Here is a 10,658-nt window from a genome sequence, read left to right as displayed (position 1 = left end):
GATAGATGGATCACTTCCAATGCATCATATGCAGCTCAGGGACAAGGTAAAAGTGCAAGAATCACATTGAGTGGATCTAGCTGAAACAAGTGACCAACAATACCACCAAGAAGAACCGACGGGAGGAGAAGACATGATTTGCTAGGGTATAGACAAGATCACAAACCCTTTCCGGAAGAGCATGACCTTGGGTGAAATCCAAACATGCACAATGGGGCGAGGATATCTCCAGAGGGATCGAAGGGAAGAGCCATGGATGGAGATTAAGAGAGATCGCCATGGTGATTGTCAAATAGAGGATCCATCTCTTCTTAATATGCATGGCTTTGCACATAAATTTGCTGGTGCATACATGATTTTCATGTTTACATCCAAGATTTTTCTTCCTTGAATTTTGTCATTGCACGATTTTCCTTTCACTTAGTTGGGCAAGTGTTTCTCATGGTCATGACATGATCCACAAATATTTTATGCAACTTTAGCGAACATTAACAGTCCATAGATACATCTAATAAACAACAAGACTAGACAACAAAGACACAAATAACAATCCGAACAACTGATTTACCACAAATGATGCCGTATTTTCTATACAAGTGTGTTGTTCACGCGAGAGCTTAGCTTATCCGAAGACTGTTTTATTTGCACATGCAAGATGAACATTTTACCGCATATATCTACAAGTGTGCGTGTGTTTTTCATGTCTACACGTGAGTATTTTTCTTGAATTTAATTTGGTGCCACAAGATTTTCTTTTCCTTTACCAAGTGTAGGCGTCACACGATGATGTTACGAAATAAGTAGAATATGACATATAATACACAATTGGGACAACACTTTATTCAATTTAAGAGAACATAAACATCTTCAACTGATACTTCAGGCGAACAACTTAACTGTAGGGAATAACAAAGAAACAACCAACAATCTGAAAAGAAATGGTTTAGCATGAATGAATGTTGTCGTGCCACACGACACTCTCTAGTGAAGTTGCGGACACGTATTATGGTATCACTATATTGATATCCATTCATGATCCACCCATCCTTTCATTTTATTATAATCGACATCATACATTCATGACGCAAAGCCCTGCAAAGAGAAATGGAATAAATACAGCGATGGTTAGCAACTACAGTTCGCCACCACAGAGTATCATGAGGACATGCTTCACATTCGCCAACGCTCAAAGGATTAGTCTGTTTGTAAATGTTACCTCTAAGATCTTTAGTCATACTTGCCCTGGACGTGGTATTTGCACATACTCTTCTGAGCACAGTTGATCAGAATGTCTGCCGAATCAATACCTAGAAAAAAAGGACAGTGAATAATACAAGTTTTGTTGGTTACCACAATCGAAACTAAAATATTTATAACTCAAGACAAGCCATAAGATGTCGTCATACCTGAAAGATAAGCTCCGTGGACATAGCCATTGTAGTGCTCGCTGGTGTGCTCCCCGGTGAAGTAAACCCTGCCGACTGGTGCCTATATATATGTCACATGGGGAACCCACATAAGGTGCAATCGCGAAAGTGTCACACGAGCAATTCTGGAGCACGATATTATTGGCAGGCACGCCGCACCCTGAGCTGGTCGTATTCGTAGCGGTTGACGCCAATGGGCCAGTTGGAGAAGGTACCCTTGTAAAACCTGTCAGACCACCATCGTGGCACGAGGATGTCCGTCGCGTCGGGGACATCCTCACCGGGGAACATGCTCCTCAGCACCTCCATGATCTCCGCCTTGGTCTGGTTGTCTGACTGTTGCTCGATCCGCCTCGACTCCTCGTCGGTGACGGTGACCAAGAGGACATTGGCGTCTGGGTACTGCGCCTCAAACTCCTGAATAATGCAACAATTCCATCAAGACTTGAAGTTGCAAGGAATGTATTGGAGATCAATATACATGTTCAGTACAAATGATTATTAGTATGAACTACCTGCCATACTCCATAGTAGCCTCTCCTGCTGCTCGCGTAGAGGAAGAACTCTCTGCCTTTGCCTTCGGGCCAGAACTTCTTGGGGAACTTGACAAAGATCTTGGTGTACACAGCCATGTCAAATTGGTAGATCGACAGAACCTTCCATGTCTTATGTACATACATATTCAGTACACATGGAAAATCAAGGTCAGAATATGGGTGCAGCTAACCAAAGCAATGGACCAGTCAATCAAGCAGGACAGAAGAAACTGACAGGAAGTAGTGGCTTAAATTTTATGAGATCTGATTGCAGGACTCCCAAGCTCGTTGAGACCATGACATAGTCTGCCTTGTACGCCACTTCTGGAGTAGGAGATCTCTCGCACCACCTGCAATGCATGGCCACAAAAATCTCAGTGGATTCTTCAATAGCTTAATTCCTTCAGCACTTCGACTTCTAACGAAAAATGGCTATTGAAGATTTGTTCGGAATATGTACACCTTGTTGAGCTGCAGGCGGGGGTCGACGATGTCGCCGGACTTGTCGGCCCTGAGGTACTGGCCAGCGAGGTGCTACACGACGGCCTCATAGCCGCGCTGGTCGGCGACGAAGTACACATCGTCGCCGAAGTCGCTGAAGGTGGCGAGAGGGATGGTATTTTGCAGGCTGGTTACGCGCGGCGGTTCGGCGAACTCGTAGTCGTACTTGAAGTAGTCCAGGATCATGTCCACTGCCGCCGACGGCCCGTTGGGAAGGCTGACACACATACGGATATGGATGATTATCAAGGGGCGCGTCTATGTCTCGCTTTGTGCAAGACACTAGACCGCGTCGTCTGCACCGGGTGGTGGTCAGCACTAACTACATGGTCATGTCACGCTGACATTGCACGCATGTTTTTTCTTTTGTTCATAGTTAAAATCTTACTAAAAATACATATGTTATGAAAACATATTTTTTTATTTATCTTAAAGTGTTCATTGCACATTAGAAAAATGTAAATACAGTGTAAAATAATTGTTCAGTCAACTTTAGGAAAATATTTTGACTATTCAAAAAAATGTTCACGCATTTAAAAATGCACATTATATTTTAAAAATGTTATACAATGTAAATAAATGTTCATGTAATTGAAAAAAGTATTTCGTACCATTCACAAAAATGTATGTTACATTAAGAAAGCTGTTCACACGTTCAAACAAATATTTTGTGACATTGCAGGGACATACTGGTCATTGAGGCGTTGCATGGCGAGGATTGACATTATAGCTGGCCAAACGGGCCGGGCCAAACAGGCCAGCCCGCGAGCACGCCGACACGGCCCGCCATGGGCCAGGCACGGCACGGGCTGAACGGGCCGTGCCCGGCACGCGGCACGTCTTGGGCTGTGCCTGAGCCTGGAACCTGGGCAAGCGGGCCGGCACGGCACGGCCCGTTTAATTTTTTATATAATTTTCAGAATTTTTTTTACATATGTATACCTAAAATATAGCCCAATAGGCCAAAAACCAGCCCAACAGGTTGAAAATGTGCAGTCCAGCGTGCTAAACAGGCCATCGGGCCAGCCCGTTTACTAATCAGGCCGTGCCTGGGCCAAAGAGCAGTGCCCGTGGGCCGGCACGGCACGGCCCGGCTATTAAACGTGCCATGGCGGGCCGTGCCGGGCCAGGCACGATTAGCACAGGCCGTGCCGTGCCGGGCCGGGCCGGCCCGTTTGGCCAGGTCTGATTGACATGTCATCCTGGCCGCTGAGATGCAGCTTGGCAGAGTGTTTCTCGCCGCCCTCTTCCACCTTGTCCGACAGGTCAATTCTCTTCTGCACGTATGCTTTTTGTAGACACCACCTCTGTGAAGTTTGTACATGGCAACATCACAAATTAAATATGAAAATTGTCAACTACATAAATATAGTAATAATTTCTACAGTATTTAGATAAGAGCATCTCCAGCAGCTCGTGGAAACCATTGTGTATATGCAATATAGACAGCAAAGAGGGGAATACGGGGTTCCAGCAGCTTGTGTAAAGGCTATCACTCGACGTCGTCCATGGTGGACGACGTGGAGAGCGAGGCCGGAACTATGGAAAATGAAAATGTAGTCTGTACCCCGGTGTCCATGTAGGGGCACGCAGTTTCTTTTCCATCTCGTCAATCTTTAAGATGGTAAGTAAGTACTGTGCATACTTATGCATTTTGTAACCTAAAGCATTACTGTACATATACATCATTCTTTTTAGGTTGCTTTTGTTCCATCTCTATAAGATTTCTGTTTCTTTAAAAAAAAAAATCTCCCAAATCAACAGGGCCTGGTGCCGTTATATTTTTTTTGGGTCAGTCTGTAATTTCTTTCTTTTTTGCCTGTCTATAATTCTTTCATTCTGAAAGGATGCAAACAACGGCAACTCAAATATGTACTATACTTCATTAATTAGTTAGGTTTGCGTTTTCGTGGTACAGAAATTCATTTAACAAGCGTATATACTTCTCCTTGTAGACGTTGCTGGCGAGGTGGTCGAAGTCGGAGCGGAAGTTGGTGAGCTTGACCGTGGAGTTGACGATGGGCCAGATAGGGTTCATCTCGCCGCCGTTGACGCCCTCCACCCAGTTGGCACCCATCTCCACTCTGATGCCGCCAAAGTCCCGCTTGTGCATCCTCCCGCCGACGTGGTCCGTCGCCTCCAGGATCACCAGGTCCGTTATCCCGGCCTCCAACAGCCGCTTCCCCGCCGAGATCCCTGCGACAACGTGCAACATTATGTACGTCTACTGGCTAGCTAGTTATGTGGATGGAATGGCCGGTATATATGGTAGTATATGTACGTGTGTGCAGATCATGTACCTGACATGCCGGCGCCGACGATGATGACCCTGGGGCTGGTGGCGGCGGCGAGTGAGGCATGGTGTGCTAGGGTGAGTACTGCTAGCACGAGAGCGGCAGTGGCTCCGGTTGGCGTCATGTCACTCTCCTCAGTGGATTGGCCGGATGAAGACGCTGGGCAGTGGGCACACAGTTTCCTCTCCGCTTCATACTAGCTACTCCCTGCATTTTTATATACAAGTCCAGTAGGAGCACTTGTCTTAGACGTGCATACGGACACGCCATGTGATGTATCCTGCGGCGGCACAGAATTTCTGTACGAGTTGAGGCTCTCTTTTTTGCAATCAAACCATCTTTTATATTGCTAGGGATTGGATTTTCAATAAAAGGGAATTTTCATTCTACTACGGATCAATGAAATCCATGTCTATAACTACCTTATCTGCGTCTATTCAGAATGGCCAATGGAGATGTACGACATAAGTGTTGTCTCATAGTAGATGATACTAGCTCCACGCGTTGCTGCCGAAATTGGTGCAGTACATTTTTGATGAAATTTAGTTGTCTGAAATTTAAACATGAGAATGCAAACTAAAAATCCATATGATTTATTGTATTTAATTATTATATAAGTAGCAGTTTCCATGCATGTCGAGAAAAATAGAAGTAGTGACGTTCGTGGGGTGGCATACATATGTGGTGAGGTGGACTATGTGCATACTGAAAAAAGAATATAACTAGCATTTCTCATGCATGTTGAGAGAAACAAAAGTAGTGATATCAGAGATCTAGTATACTATCTTGATGATATACCCCGCGCATTGCGCCAGGAATTGGTTGCAATATATTTTCATGAAATTCGATATTTAGAGCATGAATATTTGGATAAATAAAATGAGAAACTAAAACTAAAACTATATATGATTTAGTGTATTTAACTATTAAAGTAAACATTTTCTCATGCATGTTGGCATGTTGAGATAAGACTTTTTCATGAATTAATGCTTGCATGATGAGGTGACATATGTGTATGTTGAGAGAAATATGTTAGAGGGGGCTAGCTATTTAGATATAGAAGATTTGGATCGGCGTGGACACACATCCATGCATGCATTCCACGTAGATACTCCCTCCATTACATAATGTAGTGCATAAAGATTTTCTAGAAAGTCCAATTAAAGAAAGCTTTTGACCAAGTTTTAGAACAAAATATTTAGGCCTAGAATACTAAACATATACATTATGAAAATATGCCATGTGATGTATCTAATGATATGTATTTGGTATTCTTGATGTAAATAGTTTTATTTATAAACTCGGTCAAAGTTTAACTCTTTCTTTGATATGCAGTACATTGTGGGTGAGGGAGCATCATATATTGATTTTGAACTGAACATCCAAATAATAATTTCAGAGACTTTGGACAGACTCACACGACAGGGCCCACCTCAGCTACTCCCTCCATTTTGATGAATAATGCGAGCACGCTTTCTAAAATCCAATTTTGACCATGAATTTGATTAATAATGTACATTTTTGTGATATAAAGATTATGCCATTAAACTCTTTTTCAATACGAGTTCTATGGTGTTATTTTTTTATCACATACAATCCATATTTAGTTGGTCTAATTTATGGTCAAAGTCAAAATTTAAAATGTGTGCGCGCCTTATTTATTGCAATGGAGGGAATATGATAAATAGGATGAGCTCTTGTCTCTCTTTCCCCCTTTTTTTTTTCCAAAAAGTAGAGCATCCACAACCACGATGCCAGCCAGCTAATAGTGTATCATCCACGGGATATATAGTAACGCAAGAAGAATTTGTTAATTTATAAGCGAACCCATCCAGACACGGTCATGCGTATACAGAGTGCGTAAGCGCGTTGATTGGCAATTTGACATAGTACTACTAGGCTACTAGCTGGCTAGCAAACAAAGCATCCACAATATATTATTATGCAATCTAAGATTATAACTATGCTGTGTGTAACCAAGACTGCGCATGCATGTGGGCACAATCGCTAGCCAGATTCACCTAGCTGGCTAATCAAGACGTTGTGATCGATCTCAATAGTGGTGCTTATTATCAGTACAAAAGAACTGTTGAAAGCACAGCACAGCCACCAAGTATATACTTTCTCTTCGTGCTTACTTCAGCTAGGTAGCTAGAATATGCTCCCTCTGTAGAGTAATATAAGATCTTTTACGTTACTAAGTAGTGATCTAAAAGATCTTATATTAGTTTACAGAGGGAGTATAATGCATGCATGATGAGCAATGATATATTATTTATTTATCATATGCAATAAAAAGTCCCAATGGAATGAGATAGCTCCTTGAGAAATTGTTGACCCGATCAAAATCGGATGACCCAATACCAAATTCAAGACCTCAGTTGATTGTGAGGCCTTTAAAATTAGGGAAAATAGTGTACTAAAAGAATTGAATGAGAGAGCTTCTTGAGAAATTGTTAACCCGGTCAAAATCGGATGATCCAATTCCAAATTGAAGATCTCCCTTGATTGTGAGGCCTTATAAATTAGGGAGCATAATGTATTAAAAGAATTGAATGAGAGAGCTCCTTGAGAAATTTTTGACCCAATCAAAAACGGATGACCCAATTTTAAATTGAAGACCTCAATTGATTGTAGGGCCTTAAAAAATTAGGGAGCGTAGTGTATAGTATATACCATGAGTTAATCTGAAAATCAGTGTTTGCATGCTGGATAATTATTGCCACTCTTTAACATTGATTTAGTTAGGCAACATGAATACGAAGCAGAGATAACAAATGAAGATTTACAAACTGCCGAAAACCAAGATTCACTGTCATGTTTGGGGTACAAGCTTTTCCTGTTTTTCTTCGCATTTGATATCTGCATATTTTATTCATTTCAATAGCAGAAGATTGATTTTTCAAATATTGGTGACTGATGATATGCTAGAATACGTTTCTTTAGTGGCTGCAGATGAATACAACTCTATCTCTATTCTCATAATTTATCTTTATTATACTAAACAATGAGAAGAAGGATGGGGCAAAGATGTTAAATGGATCACTTGATATTTCTTCAACTTGAATAGGTCCTTCACCTGATTTTTGTTTTGTTTTAGGCTGTGTGACAAATTCAGTGCAGTTGCATAACTCCTTTATATATACACACTGGAAGTACAATTTCAATAATTCTTTGAAAGTTAGTTATAAATTCTAATATGAACATACTGGAATAACTGAAGTTAAAGTTGCTGACAATGGATCCCGTTTGGATTTTAGCTTGAATTTGCTGCTGCATGTGATGCATGAGTCGGGTTTTTTTTTCCCAGTCAGACGGTCCCGCTTGGCAATTTATGTATAAAGTAGAGATATATGTATTTCTTGGGCAATATGTTCGTGTATGAAGTAGATGGATATAACATAAAGCAGGCATATCCACACCAGTGTTAACCATCGTTAGCACCAGAGCACTCCCGCCGCACTCTTGCAACATGTGGTTAAGTTCACATGGCTTCAGTTTTGGTTACATGATGAGGTCATTTCTTTCTCTCTTTTTTAGAACTTTTTTTAGAATATCTTTCTCTCTTTTGAGAACTTTGAGTTTTTCTTTACATTTATTTCAGTTTAAGCATAGCTAAATGATGTATTTTTCGATGCTTTGTGCAATCTGTGCACGTCCAAGGTTATACAGGGTGGTGCCTGATAGTTCAATCATATTTACTATGAAAATCTCAGGCTTAATGTATGCATTGGTTGCATGTTTGTTGGCAGAGATAAAGAGAATAATGAACTTATCGTGATTGAATTTACTTTCAGCATTCACAGTATTGTCTACCAATACAACATTTATAAAAACGAGATAGTATTTGTCACTGAATAGAGTACAATTCGGTTTTCTCTTAGTATTTATGATTTCTAAATCACTCTTTTTAGATACTTTGCAATGGTTTTTTTAAAAGTATATCTATTGTTCTTTCATGGTAGTCAGGTGGCAATGTAGAGCATGCTGGTGAATTTTCAGCCTAATTAATATACTATCATGTTGATGATATGCAAAAGAACAAGAAAGAAAGAAGTTATTTTAGATTAATGAAGTTTTTGTTGCAAGTACAAAATTTATAGTTTTGTATGTGCAACAAATGTCCAAGTTTTCATATATCTTCATACCTTAACTTTTTTCTACAACTATATGTTCATACCTTAATAGTATTCTCACTTTTATTTCGTTATTCTCTCATGATGGCAGGGCTCGACAACGCATGTCATTCCTTCCATGTGTGCTACTACCAAATTTTCAAAACACAAGTTTTTTTACGTAGTTGTAAATTTTATGTGCTTATTACATGCTAATAAATTCTGACCTCATCTTCTGTTTTTCTAGTTGGGAGTGATTTTTGTCACAGTACAATCCCATTGATTATATCTATAAACATATATTAAATGTCACCGTAGGTATTTATTAGATTTCCTACCCAGATGTAGATGTGCTTAGAATGAAAGTTATGTCAGATTAGAACATTTATGCAACAACATAGCTATTGCCAAATGTTTGCATAAGGTGGAACATACTCTCGGAATTACTAACGGTATAAATAAGTTTAAAAGTAAAGCTGGAATAGCTCAGTTGGCTAGAGCGTGTGGCTGTTAACCACAAGGTTGGAGGTTCGAGCCCTCCTTCTAGCGCATTATTTAATTTTCAGCTCTTTATCATTATTATTATTATTGTGAATATCCACAATTTCTCTCTACTTTATTTTTTGTAAATTCACACCATTGCTATTTTCGTTTTCATAAATTGCTCGTTGTCTTCTTTCTAGATTCCCAACATTAGTTGCTCTTCCTGTATGGATCAGAGTCTTTCTTTCTTTTCGTTGTCCACAGTAACGCTGCATGCTTGGGCATGGATCAGGGGTCTATTAGCTTAATTAGCTAGTAATCTAGTAGTATCCTTGATCAAAGCATGTGTTTCGGTGGCCTGCACGTGTGTCTCTTGCGGTCTTTGCAGCGGATCCAGCATAGACGGCTAGCTATATATCGGACTAGTACTGCTGCGGCTGCTGGACTAGGAGCACCATGGAGGCTTTGGACAGCACCATGGAGTGTGATGAGTGACTCCGGTATGATGAGGCACTGAAAGGCCATGGAGCGTGCGTGCGCCCGCGCGTGCATATCCAATTAGTTAGCCGTGTTAAAGTAGTCATTATGGTATACGACTGTATACGACTTCTAGTCTAAGTCAGTTTTGTACCCCTACCCAAGTCGGTTTGTATCCTCTTATATACTCTTGTATGCCGCATCAAATCATCAATAAGCAACAGTTTTATTCAGCTTTCATGGTATCAGATACCGGTTCCAGGGTTTAGGGTATGGCTCCGCCAACGCCACCGCCGCTGCCGCCGCCCGGCTACTTCGAGCGCCGGGCCGCACTCATCGCCAAGGCTGCCAACGCCGCGGCCGCTTCTCTCTCGGCCCTCACCATAGCTCCACAAAACTACCCTGCACCCATCCTCGCCGCACCAATATCTCTTGCTGACACAATCTCCGACGTCAGCCCCTACATCCCCATAGTTCTTGATCTCGCCGCCCACAACTACTACCATTGGAGACATCTCTTCGATCTCCACCTCGGCCGCTGCAACCTGCGCTCGCATGTCGCCGCCAACTGTCTTCCCCGCCCCGACGATCCGCAATGGTTGAAAGACGATCTCGCGATCGTCCAGTGGTTCTACACCCGCATCACCACCGAGATCTTCAACATGCTCGATCACGACGGCGCCACCGCTGCCAACATCTGGCACTCCCTCCGTCAGCTCTTCCAAAGCAACACCGACGCTCGGAAAAACGCTCTCCACACCGAGCTTCGCAATATGGTGCAAGGAGACGCCCCGGTGAACCTGTTCTGCCAGCGCGTTAAGACCA

General features: G+C 41.8%; 1 non-coding gene and 1 pseudogene across 1 annotated transcript; one reads left to right on the top strand and one right to left on the bottom strand.

The window, feature by feature from the left end:
* Nucleotides 1-1,038: 1,038 nt before the first annotated feature.
* Nucleotides 1,039-4,928, bottom strand: LOC123100746 (polyamine oxidase 1-like; annotated as a pseudogene).
* A 4,420-nt stretch (nucleotides 4,929-9,348) lies between these two features.
* Nucleotides 9,349-9,422, top strand: TRNAN-GUU (transfer RNA asparagine (anticodon GUU)). Its single transcript has one exon. It is a non-coding gene; the product is annotated as a tRNA-Asn (tRNA).
* The last annotated feature ends 1,236 nt before the right edge of the window (nucleotides 9,423-10,658 follow it).

The sequence above is a fragment of the Triticum aestivum genome, chromosome 4D, assembly GCF_018294505.1.
Source record: "Triticum aestivum cultivar Chinese Spring chromosome 4D, IWGSC CS RefSeq v2.1, whole genome shotgun sequence".
In the NCBI taxonomy this organism is placed as follows: domain Eukaryota; kingdom Viridiplantae; phylum Streptophyta; class Magnoliopsida; order Poales; family Poaceae; genus Triticum; species Triticum aestivum.
Note: the sequence above shows the minus strand (reverse complement) of the source record. Positions and strands in the feature narration are given on the sequence as shown.